Source organism: Pecten maximus, chromosome 15, assembly GCF_902652985.1.
Source record: "Pecten maximus chromosome 15, xPecMax1.1, whole genome shotgun sequence".
Taxonomy (NCBI): Eukaryota; Metazoa; Mollusca; class Bivalvia; order Pectinida; family Pectinidae; genus Pecten; species Pecten maximus.
Window position 1 is genome coordinate 12137741 of NC_047029.1, and position 16664 is coordinate 12154404.

The 16664-nt window shown below is 35.6% G+C and overlaps 1 protein-coding gene across 2 annotated transcripts in view; it reads right to left on the reverse strand.

Annotated features, from left to right (window-relative positions):
* LOC117343771 (heparan sulfate glucosamine 3-O-sulfotransferase 1-like) overlaps positions 1-16664 on the reverse strand; it is a 44177-nt gene that overhangs the window by 8001 nt on the left and 19512 nt on the right. The window contains exon 1 of one of the 2 annotated variants that reach the window (XM_033906263.1): positions 4327-4346. The exons of the other annotated variant lie outside the window; for it this stretch is intronic. The gene's annotated coding sequence lies outside the window, so the exon portion shown is untranslated. Of the gene's footprint in view, positions 1-4326; positions 4347-16664 lie in introns of those variants that run through there. 2 annotated transcript variants of the gene reach the window in all.

The window sequence follows — 16664 nt, forward strand, 5'->3', positions numbered from 1 at the left end:
ACGAAGTCTCTGTAGGGCCAGGAAACAGACAAAGCTGGACACAAGGTTAATATATAGCCCTCTGGAGACCTATAGAAAGGGTAAAACATACATTGTCCCGAGTCACCAGACAGGCCTGGACATTTCCGCCTTGCGGATCGGCCTGTGGATGCCCGGTGATCTTCGAGCAGGCGCAATGACTACATCGCCTACTCTATTGGATATAATAACGATTTGTGTAGTTATCCCCGTCAATAATACACAGATCTAGAACATGCGTTATTTGCAAAATATGTTCACTGGATTGGTTTGATTTTGCTCTTTTTCTCATGGGATTTGCTTTCGCTTTTGTTAAGTTTTATTAACGTTCTATCAACATTTGCTTTCTGACAAGCGTTGAAATACTTCAAATTAGATTATTGACAAGATTATATCACTTTTTTATTTTTTACAAAAAAAAAAAAAATTATAAACACTTCGTGTTTTGTCAGCTAATACTTGCTGCTTCGATCAGAGACACAAGTACAACTAACCACGGAAGGCATTACGTGATTTTTCGGACCGACCTTTTAACCCATCGGAAATGGGGTCAAGGAAAATGTTAACATTTTTCACGTGGAGTACATGTGCTGAGGTCGCGAACAATTAGCTTATAAACGTCCTGATTCTATTAATGAATGATCGCAACTTCTACTGCCTCGACTAACATGTCAGGTGAATAGTCAGACCTTCTGTAGGTGATCACATTCGCGGATATGAGTACCTGTATGTATTATATTGTTTATGGCCCATTGACCATTTGAGACATTTAGGACCAAATAACACCAGACTAGGACTTTGTCAAGGAATACAGCAAGCTCGAACTAAAATATTAAAGATATAAATGTTATAAATGATATTACGCTGTTCATCACTTTAGAGACGGCAAGGATATATAACGATTTAGTCGCTTTAATGAGGAACTAATCCATGTAGGTTTGGCTACAGACAAGTTAATTCTTCTTCACTGTAATACCTACCATCTCACTGATATCAGGTGGTTTGGCTCTATCCCCCGAAACATAATTCGTTCATGTACGAATAAATCAGCAATGATCTGACTATATTAGGGATATGTGGCTGATTATAACTTCCTACTACAATCGAGGATCAAACCAAAATGTCACTATATACCACAAAGGTAATATTATGAAAGGTTATTCTATTCAGGCTGCACACACAATTGATATCTTTACATATTTCAGCTGTCACTCACAAATGAGTATACTATTATCAATGTTCTGTATTGAAATACCCCCGTTTAAGTGGCCATTTTAGGTTTATTTGCAATTCAATTAAAGTAAAAGACAAAACAATTATATAAAGTGTATCTGATCCAGCAGACTTATGAAATACAACATTCATAAAATGTCCTGTATATATTTATATTGTAGACAGTAACACCATCATCGATCTACTGTCTACGACACTATTATTACACACTGATAAATACTGTATATACTTCAATATTGATTAAAAGGGCATGTTTATGTCACAAAGCCAGGTTTTACGACTGACTTAATACGGTTTCAATTTCCATTTCTGCTATTGCTGGTTATTTAATCTCTCATGGGAAAACATCCCAACCTGATGGAGCTGAAGTTGTGTCTATACAATGTCAACGTATACATGTCTAATCGTCATTCACGAGCAATATATCGGAATTGATATTGCGATATTGTTGACAGTCGTGTAACATGTCTGACGTGGTTCTAATGGCTGCTTCGTAGTCATTTAACAAACCTAGGATTGTGTTTTCACATTTCGATCACAAATGTTCCGGTCTATCACTAGGAGACTTTACATGAACATACCACAGCCTCCCAAAACACACATACGCACTCACCACACGCATACATATCGCACGCATGGGAGGCCGTCCTTAAATGACCTTAGCTGTTAATAGGACGTTAAACAAAATAAACCAAACCAAACCAAAATCGATCACATCCTTTCATTTCTCTATCTATTCGTCCCCTTTTTAACTTTTAATTCTATATTTTATCTTCACATTTTCTACTAAAGTCTTTTGCATCTCTATCCGTGCCCCATGTCGAGTTATGTCTTCGTGATAATAGAGTCAATGAAATAATTTCGAAAATGGTACACTGTTGAAATATGACTAAAATTTACGTACGCAGATTGCAACCTCAAGGTATCAGGATAGTAAAAATTTGACTTGATCCTCGAAATGCCATCGTGCTCATGTCATATTTCTTTAATTGGCATGTCATGACAATTGCGATGAATTCATAAACTATAAAAGGCATATCGATATAATCACTGGGGTCGCCTGCTCGTAAACAATTTTACTATAATGGCTAATCATAAGGCGATGTTTATCTCTAAAGCAACTAACAATTATTTGACAAAGCTAGCTCGATGGGAAGGTCGAATCTTCACTCAGAAAATGTCAATAAGTATTTCACATGATATTGGGGTTTCCCAACTGTGATAATGGAATTTATTACATTTTTACCAGTGAAATATCAAAAATTATTCATTCTATAAAAGTGATATTTTTCACTAGTGAAAAATATCACTTTTGCTGATTTGACAATCAAATTAATGATTAGAAAATACCAAAATAATTGACCAATCAGAAAGCCCGACATATATGTCAGCACCTGGACAGGGGAAACTACTTTTTTTGTATGCAAACTTTCGCTGTAGGCCTAGTTAGCATACGGGGTAGGTTTTTCGTTGATAAAAAATGTAATAAACAGAATATCTAACAGTGTCTTCAGTAATACCAAATATATTTCACTCGTGTGGCTAATATTTTGATATTTTTCACTCGTGCTGCGCACTCGTGAAAAATATCAAAATATTAGCCCACCTCGTGAAATATATTTGGTATTACTGAAGACACTGTTAGATATCCTCTATATCTTCAACGGAACTCCTATAATAAGCAATGAAATGATGGGGGATAATTAAATCTTTAAATAATTATTTCACGGATAAAAAATAGAATGATAGTTCCATGGAAGGTTTGGTTCATTTTGTTTAACGTCCTATTAACAGCTAAGGTCATTTAAGGACGGCCTCCCGTGCGTGCGACATGCATGCGTGTGGTGAGTGCGTATGTGTGTTTTGGAAGGCTGCGGTATGTTCGTGTTGTCTCCTTATGATAGGCTCCATGGAAGGAAGTCGCTGATAACAGGAAAACTACATATATCCGCAAGTTTTCCCCGATAATCTCAGCCGTGTATAATTTTCCAGCTACATATAGCCACTACGTTCGCGATAATTATGGTCGACTTTTAATTTTGTGGACTTCAGATGGTTGAATGACGAACATGTTCAACATCAAACACGTCTTGAGTCGGAATGTAGAGAGTAAAATAACTACTTTGAACCTCCCTTCCCCTACAATAATTACAACACTTAACATTGCCATGACGATGTTAAATGCGTAGTGAGCACATTATAGCTTGGTGCACTGTAGCAGACTATAATATAGAGTGATATCTATTATCGGTGAAGCTAGTAAAACCCGTCACCATACACTTACAAACTGTTAAATAATTGAAACTAGGATCGTAGATATGTAAACCAATACTCCTGATGAATGTATTGTAAATCATGTATTTTAAGTAATATCAACAAATGTAACAGTGTAAAAGGGTTTGTTACAGTATACATATTATCAACAAATGAAACAATAGTATCAAAAAAAATGAGACAATAGTGTCAATAAATGAAACAATAGTATCAATAAATGAAACAATAGTATCAACAAATGAAACAATAGTATCAATAAATGAAACAATAGTATCAATAAATGAAACAATGTGTTTAATTAGCATTTGTTATATATTACTAATTCCTGAAACAGTATACATATATGTATCAATCATATATGTTACTTAGTTTCAGCACATGAAACAAGATAATTCGTAAATCGGGTCTGATTTATGATTTTAATAAATTAAAGGAATGACTAATATTGTTAATAGTTGAAACGCTATATGTCTGAATTATATTTATTACAATCAGGAGGTTTGGCTTAAACAAACAAAAACTAAACTCAGAAAATATCATATGTAATGTAAAGTCATTATCCATAAAAGAATACTTAAAATCAGTTTTAATGAGCAATTATAACAGTGCTGTCAATTTCCCCGTCAGACACTGTTTATAACATAGGGGTAACCGGCTGTAGCTACTCCCGATTTCATATGCGTGAGATACTGAAGTCCATGTTACCTTTTGTTTCATTCGTTCTGCATAAGTAAAACAGTATTGAACACACAAGTGAACTATGAGATCTGTACTGTTACCAGTCAATGACTGTATACTTACACCATAACCATGTATTCCTATTCCAGCGAGATTTGATAACGACGGTCATCCAAGTACACCTCTACATTTGGTACACGCATGTTTAACCGAGTTTTCTTCAAAGAAACAAAACAATGACAGCAAGACCGAGATTTTGGTCATGTTATATTATTAGAATTATATATAATATTTGTTTCTTTATCATATTTTATTATTATAATGATATATATATATATTTGATTTGACATATTATCGGCTAACAAGGTGTTTTTTTGATTATCTTAATCTCTTTTTTTCATGGACCATAGACATTGAAATCATTTTGGGCGAAATAACAATAGAAAATATTATAAGAAAATTATTCACGTTAACACAGGTCATAAAGGCCAACAAATGATGGTTTAACCTGGTATTAAAACGCAACAAACATAATGCATTGCATGCATGTCAATAGGGAATGTTGTTTTAAATGATAAAATTGTACATAAAAGGAAAGTACCAGATACTAAAAAGATTGAAAAGCGTCATCAATACATAAAACGTCAATTACATGTAAATAAACGTAAATAAAGTTTGCATAGTCTTAGCAATATAACATCTTTCACGTGCAATTTATACAAACATCTTCAATGGAGCCGCCAATTATAAAAAAAAAAATCCTGACACTTCGCCACAGGCCCCATTGCACTTCTCGAAATCATACAATAAGAATATTAATTGCCTTTCATCACGATTTAATCATTTTCATATCTCCGTCAAACTCTTCATTATTTTTTCAAAAAAAAAATTCAGGTTGCATAGTAAAAAGTAATGCATTTCTTCAAATGAGCCTCAAGTTTGAAGAGAAACATATCATAAATTGTTGGTGGCGCTCTGATAAGCTAATTTCTAATACGATATAGACGTCACTAATTGATGTTGAGCATACAATTATTGTTGAAATAACGGACCACTTTAGTATGGAATACATATCCAAATGCACATGAATATACAATAAACACAATTCATCTATAACCTTTCAACAATTCATAAAGTTAAGCTTTCCTAGCTTCCTTGACTCTTCATTCAGCCTGATGCGGCTATCATTCTTCCCCAGAACTTTTACCATTACAAAAAAAGGTAATGAGGTTATTTGTTACCAGAAGAATAAAATACAATAAATGAATGTCAATTATCAGCAAACAAGAGAAGTACACGCTAAACGATGTCGATTACAGTGAACTTTTCAGATTTTACCAAAGTACATGCAATGGTACACTTCACCCTTTGGAAATAAGGTAACTTGAAAATCTCAAGACGGTACTTTGATGTTTCATAGCTAAAACTAGTAATGCCTTTTGGTAGAAATGCGCGAAATACTTGCAAAATACTGTCACGAAACATTTCAGTAAAATCTCTTTCGCATCCTGGAGAAAAGCGATTAGCATTTTTAAAATCCAATTATATATTTCAAACTGACTTTTCACAAATAATTTGATAATAATTCACTTAAGGAGAATAGGAGCGAGCTTGGTGGTCAATGATCGCTGTCAATGAGGGAGTTCTGAACTCGTCATTACTGGCAGTCTTAATACGGGTAATCTTGCCCTGGGGGTAATTTTAAATCATTCTAATCCTTGCCCGTATTTAACCCGGATACGTCCTCCACAACACGTCAGATATTATAAAGGAAGGGTTGATATATGTTTGAATTGTGAAGCTTACGTAGACAATTATCAGGAAACAGGGAAACTGCTGTCCGCATTAGAACGTAACAGGTTTACTATATATTTTCAGCAATAGTACAAGTCATTTAAGTATAGTCGTTTTATATAAAAAAAAGAACAAATAATATCGCAATAATAATGAAATTATTTTTCAAACTAAAATTCGATATAACGAGTGCAAAATATCAACACAAATGTAGATTTACATGGAAACACCTGAAAACGCACAAGAAAATCAGGACCAGGTGTTCGAAAGAGTAAGCGTCTTCTCCTTCATTCACGACACCCGCCATCTAGGTAAAATCACAATCTCAAATGAGAGTAGGGATGGTGACACATTAACGGAACCACTTGGCATATTAACAAACATCAAACACGTCTCATTTCATATGAAATCTCGTGTTAAACTCGGGACTTTCCCAAATAGCACCTAATGATCTCCTCATTAAACATTAACAGTGACGTCAACTTGATATAACCTAGATTTTAAAGGCAAAATTAGAAGCAGAAGACGTTTGCTCTTCCGGGACATCTGGACTTATCTATCCAGAATTCTCTACATTTGGTTAATACAATGTCCTCGCTGTATCGGAATACGGTTTTTGTGTAAACGGCAATATTCGCGTGTTGATTTACCAAGGAAAAATATTGTTATTGATATATATTAACATACTACAGGTGTATTGACAAACGGGAAAAATCACATGTACTTGACACGTTCAAACATCACCAACCAACACCACAAAAACGTGCTTGGTCTTTAAATAATTATCATGTAAGTTATATTATTAAATAAAAACCACTACGTGAAACATTCATTATTTTGAGTCTCATAGAAAGGCGGCGTAAATAGTCCCGAAATTACTGACATTGAATGGGGCCGCGGTGGCCGAGTGGTTAAGGTGTCCCGACACTTTAACACTAGCCCTCCACCTCTGGGTTACGAGTTCGAAACCTACGTGGGGCAGTTGCCAGGTACTGACTGTAGGCCGGTGGTTTTTCTCCGGGTACTCCGGCTTTCCTCCACCTCCAAAACCTGGCACGTCCTTAAGTGACCCTGGCTGTTAATAGGACGTTAAACGAAAACAAAACAAACCAAACTGACATTGAAGAATACGCCATCAATTATCGGTTAAACAGTCCTAGTATAAGCTTCATATTCAAAGAGACTGTGTGAATGCGTACTTAACACTGTATTTTATAGATAAGAGATTTTTAACGATCAACTGTTCCCACCGATCGATGTGATGTTTGACAATGTAATATGCCAATACTAAAGCAAGGTCAAATTGGCGCCATCTTGTACTGGCCGAGGTCAGGTATACTGTGTTTTTCTAACCTTTAGTAAGCTATGGTCGTTCGCTAACGATACCAGTATAATATGGAGACGCGAGTTATAGTCAAAATGTCACTGATCACGACAAACACATACATCAAACACTGACATTGGCTTAAATCATCTGAAAAGCTTGAACCTGAATTTGTACGCTATTGAATATAAAGTTTAAACAAGAGTTGCTCTCAAATCGTTATTTTTAAGATAAAATAATTATTCAAGCATATTCAGATAAAGTTATATTGTGTACATTGTATGGGGAAAATAACAGAATTACGGATGTACCGCTTCGCTTATCTGGTGTTAAGCAAAGTTTCTTTAAAGACTAAAGTGCTCACTTAGCCGCACTTAACTTTCAGTGCGATGCGAGGTCTGTCGGTGGACGCCGGGGTTTGTCACTACCATAAATGCATGATTAATTCTTACGAAACAGTGGCTACAGTTCAGAATAAGCATTTTGTGATTAAATGTTCAGACTTTCCAGACCTTTTTTCAACTTTATGCCTACGCTATACGTAATCAGATATAAGAGATGCAGAAGCGGTATCGAATATCTACGTGCAATTAAACTATCATATAATATAACGAGTTTTTCAAACAGTTCGTTTGATACGAGGCATTTTTAGAGTTTTACCTTTAAAAATTTAGTAGGAAATTTGATGTGTTTTTCTTTCTGTTGACGTCCCTCTAATCTCGTGTGGTTTGGCCCTTAGTGACTCAAATTGTCGATTGGCCGTAAAACAATTCAATCAGAGTATACGAATCCAAAGTGTTTTCATCCCATCTATTATTTCACATTTGTTTAATGTGGCTGATTTTCTTTGATCACTGATATCACTATTTAACAGAGCAATCCTCAAACGTGCCTTTTACCAATCATATCACTAACATTCTGACGCTAAGATGAATCGGGGTATCGACAATACGCAGAAACTACAATAAGCTTGATGGAATTCTTTCAAAGCGAAAAAAAAAAATGTTAAAACACAATTAACACTAATTAATATTTAGTTTTACAGTACATAACTCTGTGTACATAATTCACCTAAATAGGTACCTATACGCCAGTGTAGGTAGAAGGGTGTAATTAATATAATGTTGTTATTGCTCTCGGTGCATGAGCGTTAGAGGCGTCGAATTTTCGGATTTCATCTTATCTTAACTTTTTTCCCTCTATGTTTTGGGACAAGGCCTATTCCTGCTTAACGCTAACCATATCAGGAGAAAGACTCAGTCTGCATAATGTTGATAGGACATTAAACAATGCAAAACCAAAGCCAATCTAGCCCTTATAGCGTAATCTATGGCCGAGCGTGTCCTCGAACAATTACAAGGCGACTTGCAGTATATTATTCCCCCAGACCTTACGGCAGTTAAACCCCGCGGTCTCTTGCTTGTCCATAACGACATTTTGTTTTACTTATACCTTAATATATACAGTAACTCAACGTGGAATGTATTTCATTGTAATTTTACCATGACTTATATGGCGAACTTGAGAGTCTGATGACTGCGAATTACTCCATTAAATACATTTGCAGACTACTTATAAGCCAAAATTCATAGCAGTCATGAATGTGACTCCTAGTTCACATGCACGAATTTCCTCCCATTTTTTCAGAAACGAGAGAATCGGTTAACATCCAGTAAAGTATTTTCAAATTGTTGTGGAATTTATAGACACGAAAATATGTTCATGCTTAGCCAGACAGAATGCTGTATAAATAAGATAAACGTTGTCTATTAGCGTACTGCTTACATCAAGTATTCATGTACGTCACTATAAAACAATGGTATCCAAGTCATGCTGCTATGTCAGTATGACAACTGCTGGCTGCTTCCGGCTGTCGCATCAAGTCCCAAGGCTAATCTAGAATCGCAACTTGCTTGATAATGAAAAAATATTCAAAGACAATCGGATTCAAACTAGGAATGCCAGTTCAAGGAGAATACCATTTGCAAAATGAATGCATGACATTTTATTTCCAGTTCTTAAACACTATCGTTAACGATCATGACTTTAAAAGGTGCTCTAGTTTAACGGGTGTTGTGTTGTGGCGCAAGAACTATTCATATCAACCACATGAGAAGATGGCTAATCATCATAAAAAGCCGCGAGCAGATATATGCTTGGACATTCATCTTCAATCATACTACAAATTCTGTAATTACAACGTATCCACTACTCTCAATAATATTGTATTTTGCGGCTATGACACGTGACAGGGAGAAATGTATGACCGGAAATAGAAAAAGTAGAATAACTGAGAGACAACCAACATTAGAAAGATACGCTCTCAAAACAGAAACACGGCCTTCTATTTTAAAGTACAGAGTGTAATAGAAATAATAAATAAATGAAATTCATAGTAAACGAACCCTTGCGAGGAAATGAGCGTACATGCATATAACGATAAACTACATGTTAATTCATATGTATATAAAGTTTATACAGTGCCCCATATGCCCAAATCATTGGTGTTAATAGTTTTTCCATCCTAGTACATGTATATTCATTTAGTGATCAGCAATATTGCCTAAATGGCAGAGAACATGCGTGTCGTTGACTTCTGGTGAAAGATACTACTTATCTGTCTTTGTGCTAAAACGAAAACTGTTTTTTATTGTTGTTGGTTTTTTTTTTGGTACAAATTTGGATTTGTAAATAAAAAGGATCACTGTAGACTATGTCCAAGCAAGGTCATAAAACAATGACAATGGATGAACCAGTCAATGTCAAGATCACAATATACTGATAACGGACAAACAAATCGATATCCACATCAGATAACACATTAATGACAACGGATAAACCAGTCTATATCCACACCAGTTCACAATATAATGACAACGGATAAACCAGTCTATATCCACACCAGTTCACAATATAATGACAACGGATAAACCAGTCTATATCCACACCAGTTCACAATATACTGACAACGGACAAACCAGTCGATGTCCACATCAGGTATCAAATAAAGGACAAAAAATTCGATATGTACGCCAGATAACAATATGACAACGGATGGATCAGTCAATATCCAGGGTAGGTCACAATATAACAACGAACGAACGGGCAGGGGAAATAACCTATAACCTTCCTCGTGCCATCCTCTGAATAGGAATAGACGTTACTCTCTCTGATACCATATAGCGTGGCATCAACTGTTTTATCACACGGAGACAAAACCCATACACTCATTACATGTATGCATCACGCACACATGGAAGGCCGTCCTTAAATGACCACAGCCGTTGATACTGTCGGACGTGAAATAATACCAAACCAAACCAGTCACTATTGTCTGCCTATGTGTACGTTGTATATGTAGGAAAGGGGCTACGTTCTCTCCGATAGGTCCCCATCACCAACCCTGTAGTTGTTGAAGAGACCGCTCTTTATCCCCCTGCTTTCGTTTCTGATTTGTATGTCGCCATACGATTTGTTTGAGAGAAGTAGGCATTGCAGTCTGTACTTTTGGTTTGTTTGGTTTGTTTTTGTTTAACGTCCTATTAACAGTCAGCAGGGTCATTTAAGGACGTGGCAGGTTTTGGAGGTGGAGAAAAGCCGGAGTACCCGGAGAAAAACCACCGGCCTACGGTCAGTACCTGGCAACTGCCCCACGTAGATTCGACATCGCATACCAGAGGTGGAGGGCTAGTGATAAAGTGTCGGGACACCTTAACCACTCGGCCACCGCGGCCCCTTGCAGTCTGTACATTAGACTAAATACGCTAAAAAATCTACGAATTAGACACTGTGCACTGGCAATGTATAAGAACACAGTATATCTATGGAAACTACGTGGAATATCAAGGTCTGAAAGTTGCAATGACAAAGTAATATACGTACGTCATTTCATTATAATTAAATTTGAAATCATCACCTTCAGTGTCAATATAATTGCCGAACCCTGTCGCCGATCCGAATCTCTAGGCGACCTTGTCTCGTAAATTGAATTTTATTGCAATTACATTGCCTACGTTTACAGAATCACTACACTCTGCCTGCATTTCATTTTATTAATATAACTATCTGAGCTGGGAAATTAGCTCTCAATTAAGGTTAGCGTGTTAATATATGATTTCCCAACATTCATTAAAGCTTACAATATTTAAATGTCATTGCAGACCACATCAACCTTTCCTGAGGGTATTTACCATAAGTTACCTTAACGAAGCGTTACATTTGTCCAACATGCTTTTACAATTACAAAACAAACTCTGCATCATTGATTATACAGCATGGCTTATAGTATACATTGCATAAGAAAGTCACACAATAAGTTATGTTCTAGTCCCCTGTGCTTTACATGTGACAAATTAGTCTGACTACTTATGGATTACTTATGTACATCATCATAACAACCAGTCAAAACCAGTGAGACAAAATAAACGTCAATAATTGTAAAGTCTTCATTTCGCTGAACTATATTAATGTAGACCACAAACGTAAAATTTCAAGAGAAATTCGAAATGGCTGAGCACTGAACTAGCAATTTGATTTGTTCAAAGATCCCTAACTTTGGAGATAATTGTCCTCATATATGTTTGTATGCTGGGATATTAATTGTCTCTCGCGAACTTTCATTAAAGCAACATTTGGGAGTCGTCTGTAACATTACGAATTTCCATAAGAAGACCATTTCGTAGACTGTATACTTTCTTTTCTGATTCGTAATGCATTCGACAGGATTAAGCCAAATCTAATCAAAATCTAGATCCTCACTCTTACTCCGTTCATGTTACGGATTGCGAATTAAGATCTAGATTTCAATTAGATTGGATTGAGCCTGACATTTCATTGTTGGTATATTCATCTAATGCAACTCAATGTAAGCATACAATTTGTCTTTGCAGCAACTTTAATTCAGACGATTTTACCTACTACGGTTTAAAGATTGATAAAATGACATTCACATACTCTCGTATAGCATTGGCGTAATTGATTGAAATGTTACCTTACTTTAACATATATATCAACTTAACGTCGGGGTCGGTTGTAAAAAGGATTTTAAGTTTGTTTTCGTTCGCGACAGTGTCACTGTTAATGACCTATTTCCTACATATTTCTATATGTTTATGGCAATGTCTTTTTATCATGTTTAACGTTTGCTGCTAAAAGGATTTTATGATACAGACAGTAAGTTTCGGTTTCAAGACATTGTTTTTATTAAACTAAATATGCAGTATACCCGACGCAATATAAAAGCATAGGCTTTGATGGTATACACTAGCAAGCTTGTCTTTTTGGAGAAGGGAACGTGAATGATGTAAGTAGTCCTATATTACCCACTCAAATAACAGCAAGGTTGCATTGCTTCTTGTGTGATGCAATGCAGGACGCCATCGCTCTCAACTAATATCCACAAGAACACATTGCTCATCAACCGGAAAATGCATCGCTTCTTGCGTATGCCAAAAAATGTAACTTTGCTCTTTGAATAATGACAGAAACATCAGATATATTTAAATGCATTTATAATTATGATCCCTGGTACAATTTTGAGATGTTAAGCAATCACTGAGCCATGCTTAATCCCGAAATGTTTATATTATCATTACTCAAGAAGAACAGAAGAAATATACATGTTTCAGATATGCTGATAATTTTGTTTATTGAAAAACGAAGTTTAGCCTTCCCCTCACAAGCATAGCGGTTTTCCATGGAAAACTCCAGGACGAGGTCTTTTCTTAAGGGTCATGTAACCCAAGTTGGATACAAGCTTTTGGTTTATTCGACAGGTGTGAATATCATGAGACAAGAGGTTTCTGGTTTGGTGGCAACCCCAGAAGTATTGTAATCCAATTCTCCCTGTAACATGAGTATACCTCATAAATCCATTTGTCTAAAGTGTATGTTACCCAGTTAAATTAGTATGCATTGGAATTGCCCAGTTTGGATATCGTATATTTAGATATAGCAAATATTAGGTCCTTAATATAGCACTTTGTATGCTACCAGTGGTATTTATTGGTATGCATAAAACTGTCTAATGCTACATTACTATCATTGTGTAAGTAATAATACGGTCGGTAAAACTTATATACATACCGTAAACTCAATACCCCATACACCAATAAAATAGCAAAGACAATTCCGAATGTTTAGAAATTAACTTCTTTAAATTTCTGTAAATAGATAGATTTCCTGTGTAACAGCTATTAAATGTACGGTGTATATTTACACCGGGGAGTGATTGCTGTCAAAAGATTGTAAATCCTATGAATCGGGGTTTTGTCGACTTTATGCATAGGTGTCTAATCTACATCTGATGTATCTTAAATTTAAATGTTTAATGACATAAAACACTTACTAAAACCAATCCACACAATAGTATGTCTTAGACATCAAAGTAGTCACGAATTCTAAATGAGGTTGACGCACAATTTATATAACTTAAAATCTATAATTTCAACCGACCGAAGGGTACAGAAGATGGAAGTGAAAGATCCCGTATAATACTTTAACTAATAAGTTATAAAGTAAGGCAATAGAATGGATAGTATAAACGCTCTCGTTTCATCCGTTTATGACCACATTTAATCTCGGTGCAGACATAGATTTGCATTACATCATGTCAAACAAGCGCCACATTGCATAAAAGTGAAGTGTTTGTCAACTAAAGAAATCCAAAAATGCTTTCAAATATCAGTATCTTATATATACCAACTCGACGCATACTCTATACAATAACATAAAGTTAAAATACTCTCCGCTTGTCTTGTGTACAATAATTAGTGCTTCGTATGAATGAGCATTCACACTTTGGGGGGGGGGGGGGGGGGTGAATACTGTCTAATTCACCTCGCTAAAACAGCATATTTTAGTTAGTATGCGACGGAAATATAATTTCATTTATATTATCTTATATGTTAAAGTGTATTATTTTCCAGTTATATTTTCCTCTTCTACTTGTCACACATTTCTATGTGCATTTATAGACCGAAAGCTGGACAGAATATACTTGATTCATTGCATTACGTCGCTATGGAAATGGGTAGTTCTCGAGCTTGGTGTACGCGGTAGGGTTACTGATTAAGGTAGTGAGAGGATGATAAAATGTCTATAGGAATTTCCATAGAATTAGTGGCCGGGTTAGGAACCACGTCAGAAAATTAATTAAACTACATTCCCAGAAGTCCTGCGAATCGATGAAATACATTTTAGATGATATTAGAGCCAGGGTCTCTAATACCTTTTATGCCATAAATTGATTGAATAAACTGAACTCCACAGTCTTAGATAAGGAATAATACAATCCGACAAAAATTATCTCGGTAGATTATTGATTGAATATAAAAATTGGAAATCATGTTCCAGAATGATCAGGAAATTCTTAAACGTTGCATTTGCTGGTGATGCAATTTATTTTCAATCTCGCGTGCTTTTAAAACGGTGCGGTGAAATGAATACATTTCGTGGATATACATTGTCCCTACGCACGAACAGGAATTAGTTCGTCACTGGGAACAATAAAGATATTGCGGCAAACTTAATTTTGAATTGATACTCTCGTTATATCGAACAAAAGATCAATTAAAAATGTTCACTGAAAATTCCGCTGGATATCACGAAATACATAGGTAAAAAATGTCTTAGTTATAGGGAATAGAGAAAGATTGGCGGAACAGATGGACTAGTCTGCGATAGTTCGACGGAAATCTATTGAATCCAATTAGAAGGACGGCACGTTGAAGGTTGCCGCCATGTTTCAGATGAAATATGTTTAACCATAAGCGTCAGTGTATCAATCTTCTATCCCAGCATACTAAGGTCATCGATATACACCAACTCGTTGCACTTTGTTGTAGATACAGGTGAAACATAACATGTGAAATAAGAAAGGGTTGTCAAAGCAGCAGGTTTATATTAAACATACAGTTGTTGACATTTTCTTGGCTATATGTCATCTTTTCTTACGATAGGGAAGTGTTAGCGATAATCACTCATTCAGACAGAGATATCAATTCATACAACACAGCTTCCAAGTAGAATGAAAAATATATCACTCTTGACTAATAGTTGTCTTCCTAATGGAGCATAACGAAACAAAGAGGCTCAATGGGCCTGCAATGATCAACTGGTATTCATTTCGTTGATGATTCTTTATCACTTAGTAGGCATTCATTCCAAAATTCCATCAGCAAAATATCCTGAGTTTATACCTTTAAGGTTATTAAAGAATTTGCTTGAATTTAATATCAAAACCTCAGACTATCAATATGGTTCAAACTTCAACGTGAACTCAGATGGGCTCCATACCAGGAAACTACCAGCGAAATATCTTGATTTCAGGGCTTTCGAAAAATGCCATTTGAATGTTTTTTTGGTAAAATGACCCCTGTGAGCTTTTATATAGATCAAGTTCAGTTTTGTTTTGTAAACTTTTTCCAACATCATCCTTGGTTCAATGCCTTTAAAGTAATAACAAGAAATATCTTTAAAAAGATAAACGGCATAGTTTTAATGCTGGTGGTTATAATGTAAAACTACTGGTGAAATAAATTAACGAACTACGATGTAATTAATAAATGCACCTTTTCAGCACGGATAACAAAATTATATCAGTTTGAATCATTTTTGGTGATAATAAGACTACAAATGTGTCATTTGAATAGATGCATCCACCTATTCAGCTTGCATTCAATTTAAAAGGGACATCACGGTAAAAAACGTTGCAATTTTCACTGAATGTACGCGTTTTGTTCCTTTCCAGTTATGTTTCTGTGCTGTTCCAATGTTCACAGTCAATCCCTATGTCCAGCTTGACCACTCGATTTAGTTGGGAATCCCCCTCTAAATTCAGCGCGGAAATTATTTTTAGATCATTACGTGACTGTTTTGAAATCGTGGCAACACAAACACACGATAGTTTACAAGGCGATATCTATATTCCATCTGGGTTAGTTGGATAACGATATTATACACAGTGGTTTAAATGTTAAATACACGTTCTGTAAATATTACGGCACACATATTTATGTGTAAATAAGTGTAAACACTGTTCATATAGTATAGTGGACAGTAGCGATGTACTAGGTACATACTGTATTTGTGTAAATATTACCGAGATTATCATGACCTACTATCAAACAATCAAGCAGAATACGAGCGGCGTCCGTATTACTGCTGTTTTCATGTTTGAACTGTTACAATCTATTGTACTGCTTCCCAAGTTTAATTCTAGGATTGTGTTTGACCCATTTTCCTATTATTCTCTTCATTGCGGAAGCTGTTATAGTTTTCAACCACAGTCGATTCACATTGGAAGCCATTTTCTTTCCGTATATGTCATAACATTTGCATATTC